Source organism: Micrasema longulum, unplaced genomic scaffold (assembly GCF_059751315.1).
Source record: "Micrasema longulum isolate JH-2025_06_02 unplaced genomic scaffold, ASM5975131v1 h1tg001633l, whole genome shotgun sequence".
In the NCBI taxonomy this organism is placed as follows: Eukaryota; Metazoa; Arthropoda; class Insecta; order Trichoptera; family Brachycentridae; genus Micrasema; species Micrasema longulum.
This window is the reverse complement of record NW_028278813.1, coordinates 491774-498623: the sequence shown is the minus strand read 5'-3', so window position 1 is coordinate 498623 and position 6850 is coordinate 491774.

The window sequence follows — 6850 nt, the reverse complement described above, 5'->3', positions numbered from 1 at the left end:
TTTAAATGTTGGGATACAAATATTTTTTGGACAGATTAATTTAATTAATGTGAGTTATGTAATGTGGCGACCAGACTACAGACCCAAATTCCAAATTACCACGAACTAATGAATTGCAAAAAACAAATTATCGATGATACAGATTTAAAAGGTTTACATATTCTGAATATAAATCCTTACATCTTTAGGGCTTTTTCTTTGATATTATTAAAATGAGTGGAAAATGTAAAGCGTGAGTCAAAAATTATTCCTAGATCTCGAATCGTGTTAACTGAATGAGTGATCATATTGTTAATACTGTAAATGAAATATTTTGTTTTTCTTTTCGTTTAAATGTAATATTGTAAATTTTTTGTATATTTAGGTGCATATCATTCAGATTACACCAAGAACTTAAAGTTTTGAGATCTTTTTGAAGCATGTGTTGGTCAGCTGATGTTTCGGTTCTACGGAATATCTTTAGATCGTCAGCATACAGCAGAAAATCACATTTTAAGAGAGAGCCAAGATCATTTATAAAACTAAAAATAAAAATGGCCTTAGATTTACTCCTTGTAGCACACCAGATGCACAGGTACTGGTGATGATTCGAATCCATTTATGCAAACAATCTGGCTTCTATTTTCTAAATATGATTTCACCTAACGCAAAAAATGACCATGTACGCCAATTGCTTCCATTTTTCAAACATAATAACATAAACTTATTAAAAGGTAAATAAATAAATTATATATGGATTGTCTCATTCGCCCATACCAATGCTGAATCAACTGCTCCACAACTGTATGGCTTATGTTAGGTTTTTGTTGTTTTCATTGTGTGTTTTTTAATATAAATAATATAGATGTATATAAATACCTTGTTTTTAAAACTGTCTGAATATTTGTTAATTATGTTTGTTTTTTAAGTGAGTCTTCTTTGTTTATTCTCAAATGTAATAAAAAAAAAAACTAAATTGTTAAGTGTCCTCGGCACGGGAAACCCCAGTGAGGTCACATTATTTTTATTATTAATTATAGTTTGTAAGCGAAAAAATATGAATAAATAAATAAATATTCACGAATGTTTTATTTTAGAATGTTTCAAATAGATTTTTTTTGAAGTCGCAAAATTTAGTATTAAAAATATCTAAATGGGGACAAGGTAAGTTAAATTTACAGCTTTATTTCAACAGAGAGAGATACAATTTTTTGATAACTCCCTAGGGAGGAAATCCAGCCAATTTGCAAGCATTTGAACATACTCAAACATTGTTGAATTTAGAGCAGCTACGATAGATAAATGAGTTTTTGAGGTGCTGCGTTGGTTTGGACATGTTGAACGAATGGACAGAGAAAGAACGACATAAAATATTTAATATCCTGATTTTAACGCATGCAGAAAACAAGGCAGACCGAGAAAGACGAGGGATGAACAAATCCAAAAAATACTTGCTGCTGGACATGTCAAAAGTCGGAATAATCGGCGTGCATGCATGAGAAGATGCATGAATGCTGAGAAATCTAAATCTAGCCGAACAAAATTAGTAAAGAAGAAATTAAAAAAATATTTGACTCACATGTAAAATACGTAACAATTTTTTTGAACAGTTTCCTCTAGTAAGGAAACTTAAATTATTACTTTTGTATATAATTTTTTTTTTAATTTAAAAAAATAAATAAGACGTAATGTGGCGTTCTATCCTCTCTGCCTACAGTGCCTACCCCTACGTTGAAACGATATGATGTGTTTTTATTTGTTAGAAAAATAAAACTTTAAAGACTATGATCAAACATGTAATGTTAACACAAGCTGTGTGTTATTTTTTAAATAAAGAGAACGAGAGGACACAATAAAAAAAATCAATTCGTCAATAATTCATAGCACCTTTATCGTACACTGCGCAAATATCGCGAGCAGCTTTGACAGCTTTATTCCCTCGAATGAATGTGAACAGAACGAGGTGACATTTCTTTTGATCTATTATAATCAAATAAAATAATATATGTAACGTAAAAGCAAACACAATATCTTGTAAAGCAGAAAAATTTCTTTCGAATGTCGTATAACCTTTGCCATTTTGTTTTACTTTTGGTGGTCATTTTTTAAAATTGGACAAAACTTATGTTAACAGCTAATATTTGTATTAGAGTAGGTTCGTAATAAGAAAATATATATATATTTTAAGTAATAAAGATCTATGAAATAATGTCAAGTAAAAAAAACCTTTTTGCTACTAAATATAAGCATATATATATATATATATATATATATATATATATATATATATATTTTTATATATATATATATATATATTTTTATATATATATATATATTTATGTACATTTATATTTATTTTAAAAAGAAATATTAGCGTTCTTATAATTTACCCAAATATTTCAATTTTGGTGGCCATTTCCAACGAGTCGTAAATAACTCACTATTAGAAAATGGAAATCAAGTTGGGGTAGAGTTAGGTTCGAACTTCAGACCTCTGATCCGTGAGTCCGCAACACTAACCACGGGACCACCACCCGATTTTTGTGGCCTCCGTGGTGTAGCGGTCAAGACGCTTGAATCACAGACGGGAGGTTCCGGGTTTCATTCCCGGTGAGAATGCAAAAATTAAATTATGATTTTTCTCGGGCCTGGGTGTTTTGTGATGTAATTCACCACTGTAATTGGGTCTCCTGGCCTGTTGGGTTGCAAAAAAAAATGTACAATTAATACAATGAGTTAATATTATGAATAAAGGACCAACGCGTAGATAAATTATCTCCTACTGAGAGTAACTGAGATAAGGGACATTAATGTGTATCTTTACTGTGACACAAGTAATAACTTAAACATAACGAATCTTTACACTTGTCAAATGTGTACAGCGTACACTTGAAAAAGTCATTTATCTTGTAGGTAACTGGATAAAGTTATATCTGTTTCGGGGCAAATAAAGAATACAGTTTAGTGTGTGAAATAGAACCAGAACCCTAAAGTATTTTCGAATAGACGGCTTCTCTCAGGTAAAATTTCTAAAAAAAACACTTTTCACGGAAAATACATGTATCCTGATTATTTTTTTAAAAATCATTTTTAATTTCTCATTACGATTGTATAATTTCGTTTCGACAAAATACACTGAAATATTTTTTCTAAACAAAATTTCGTATTTTTTTTTTTTGTAATCAATAAATAAATATGCTAAAAAATCGATCGTCAAAAGGTACCTTGTTTTATTTATCATCATCTTAACGATTTCTACTATATTGCTTAGTTGCTGGCGCAACTACGTTATATAGCGTCATTTTCATAAAATAATAGTACATGTAACAATTATTTCGTAACCTTAAGGGCGCTTTACAAAGTGATGGTATGAATATCAATTTGAATTCATTATAATTAAAGACATTATAATTGTTATTTCAATATTTTTATACTTTATTGTCTTTACCTACGTATTCATTATTATTTGTTATGACAACTTAAGTTAATTGCTTTTAAATAAATAAAAAATGAACGTTTTTTAAATCGTTTATAATATTTATATATTCTTTATTGTTTTTTTTTCTTTATCAGTTAATGTATAAAATCTTTTTTACTCTTCATTCTCATCATTTAAATTTTATTAATGTTTATTTAATTTGACTACTTAATACTAATGTATTAATTATTAATTACCATGTTTATTTACATATTACAACAAAGATGAATAACACTGTAGAGAAAGTAATACGGAACTCTAGGTTTCTATAGGGCTTGTAACCTGTCATTGGCTGGTTTAAGTGGTCACTTTATACACTGTGTAACATTCACCATTCTGCCTGTATTTGAACATCTTTATTCCTCCAATTCTTCCACCTGTTGATGTCTCTGAAATTAAAGAACTGAAACGAATATTGATGAGCGTGAGATTCATCTGATTGAATTATTTTACCAACATACTAGGCAACGCCTGAAAATATTTTTCAATTTTTATACTTCTTCTTCGACTAAATGTTCTTCATCTCTGTTGTAAATTATTAATAGTAACAGCTACCTAGGGGGTCATATCGAAGTCCTCGTCTAAAAAAAATTGGACGAACTCAAAACATGGTTTATTATGTTTATATATTTTTTATTAGTGGCATACTATTGAATCACTGTTCATGTGATTTTATTACTGGGTATGTATTGCAATTCATTATCAATATATTTGATTCACTGTGGAAAATGAATATAGACTTTTTACTAAATATTTTATAATTATTTTTAAATTTTTATTTTTCCAAAAATTCAATTACTCCTGCTATTTTCTCAATAAAAGATAATAAATAGCAGAAAATAATATTGCCACTTCATGTATAACACTTTGCATGCATATTGACTAGCCTAAATTAATGCATATTTTTTTAGATGATTTTTTTCTTAAAGTGCAGTAAAAAGCGATGCATTAGATTAAACTTAGAAGTAGTAATCCTTATTGCAAAGAGTTCAAACACCTTTGTGTACAGTAAAGCTGTTATTTGTGTAACAAAGAGAATGCATCACAACACACGGCTTTGATAAAATACACGTGCAGTAGGAATTCTGTAGCTATCTCATGTGTAAAAGCGTTCAACCTTTGAAAGGAAAATTGGCTTGTATGGCAAATGTGTCCGTAGGCAATATATGGATTGTCCAACAAAGAACTCATTTGCGTTTCAAACAAAACAATCATCAATATTGTAATTACAATTCTATTTAATTATTTATTGCTAGTTAATTAACGTTTACACGCGGCTTCGCTCACGTGGCATTAGGGAGAAATTATTTACTTATTTTTTATTATTACTGTTATTTATTTAATGAAAATTATTAAAATTTAGAGAAAACGCGGTCTGATTTTTCTTCATACAAACGTATTTCCGTGTTTTTCTCCTGGATTATGGCACTGGAGCAGTGAAACATACTTACGAAATTGGTATTATAATCACAATACGTTAAGATATTGTTTATCAGTTTTATGGGAACACAACATGCGCAAATAAGTAAATATATATATATATATATATATATATATATATATATATATATATGTATATAATTTCTTATAAAAATTGACTAGCTTAATTAAATTCTATTAATATCATGAAACTAAATTATACTAACAGTTTATTACAATTATTTTACGTAAACATAAGGGACTTTGTGATTTAATACGTTGCATTACAGTTTTCCTGTAATTATTTAATGTATCGATAAAGATATCAATATCAATATTACTTTCTACATAATAAAAAAATGTTAAAAAAGGCTATAAAAAATGAGGAGCTAGGTAAAAGTAAAATGTATTGTCTCATTCGCCCAAACCAATATTGAATCAACCGTTCCACAAGTGTATAGCTTATGTTAGGTTTTTGTTATTTTCATTATGCGTTTTGTAATATAAATAATATAAATGTACATATATACCCAGTTTTTAAAACTGTGATTATTTCGTTTATTATCTCTGTTTTTTAAGTAAATCTAAGTTTAAGTCTTTTTTTATCCTCTAATGTAAAAACATTTCAAAAAAGTATATTGTTAAGTGTCCTCGGCACGGGTGACCCCAGTGAGGTCACATTATTTTTATTATTAATTACGGTTTGTAAGAGAAAAATATGAATAAATAAATAAACAAAAATTATATAATCTTAACATACGTAATAATGCATTTAAGTGAGGCATATTATTATTGAAGGTTGGAAGATAAAATGTAGTGTATGATCTCAATCGCCGACTGGGGACATTCGGGGGTACATTCTCTAAACAAAATGCAGGAACACTATAGATATTTATCATTGGCTTGTCTTTATTGTTTTGTTTTTTTGATCTTGTGTTTTTTATGGGAGCCAGGATAATTCAAAAATCCATAAAAGCGCCCAGTTTCATCAGCCGTCTTCAGACGTACGATATACAAATACGACAAATAGGTTTGAAAAACTTAAAAAGTACCAACATAAAAAAAAATCTGACACTCCATCTAATAAAAAAAAATCAGTTCGCTTTTGGAGTGCGAAAAACCAGACAACGCAATCTCGGTTTTGTCGATTCTAGTTAGGCGTAATCAGTCTGACGTGCAGTTGTCTCGCAATATCGGGAAGTCATCTGCGAGAAAGTGACAATAAAACTTTGTTTAAATACCTATTCATAAATTTGCTCTATGACCGCATTACCTCTTAAGCAGCTTAAAATATATTAAGCGGTTAGCCTATTGGGCAGTTTGAAGCTAATGGGGAGTGATGTTAACTTGAAATGTGGTGTTACAGGAGTCCGAAACGATGAAAAAGATTTAGGGGCACTGAAGACCACAAAGAAAAGAAAACTTGTGTACTTTGGACATGTGATAAGTACTACAAGGAAAGATTGAAGGAAGACGCAGTGCAGGAAGAAGGCGCATCTCTTGACTATGGAACTTGCATGACTGGTTCCATTACAGCACTCGGTCCTTGTTCAGGGCAGCTGCCAACAAAGTGAGAATTGCTACCGTGATTTCCAACGTCCATCGGGGAGAGAAAAGATAAAAAAATTAATAATAATGTTTTAAGTGTGTCCAAATTCTTGCAGACTGGCTGGATTTTCTTCCTAGGGAGTTAGTTGTTGTTTCTCTCAGATGGAAGAGTTGAGGAAAAGTGGATGTTCAAACATAGGCGGAATGTTGAATGTTACACAGTGTGTAAAGTGGTCGCTTAAACCAGCCAATGACAGGTCATAAGCCCTGTAAATGCCTAGACTCCCATATTCCCTTCTCATTTTTTTTCCCCCTCTGTTGCAACAAATTATAAAATAATTGACTTCGAAAAAGCTTTGACTTCGAAAAAGCTTTCGACCGAGTGGATCATATCATTCTTATGAGAAAACTTTTAAACTTGGGTGT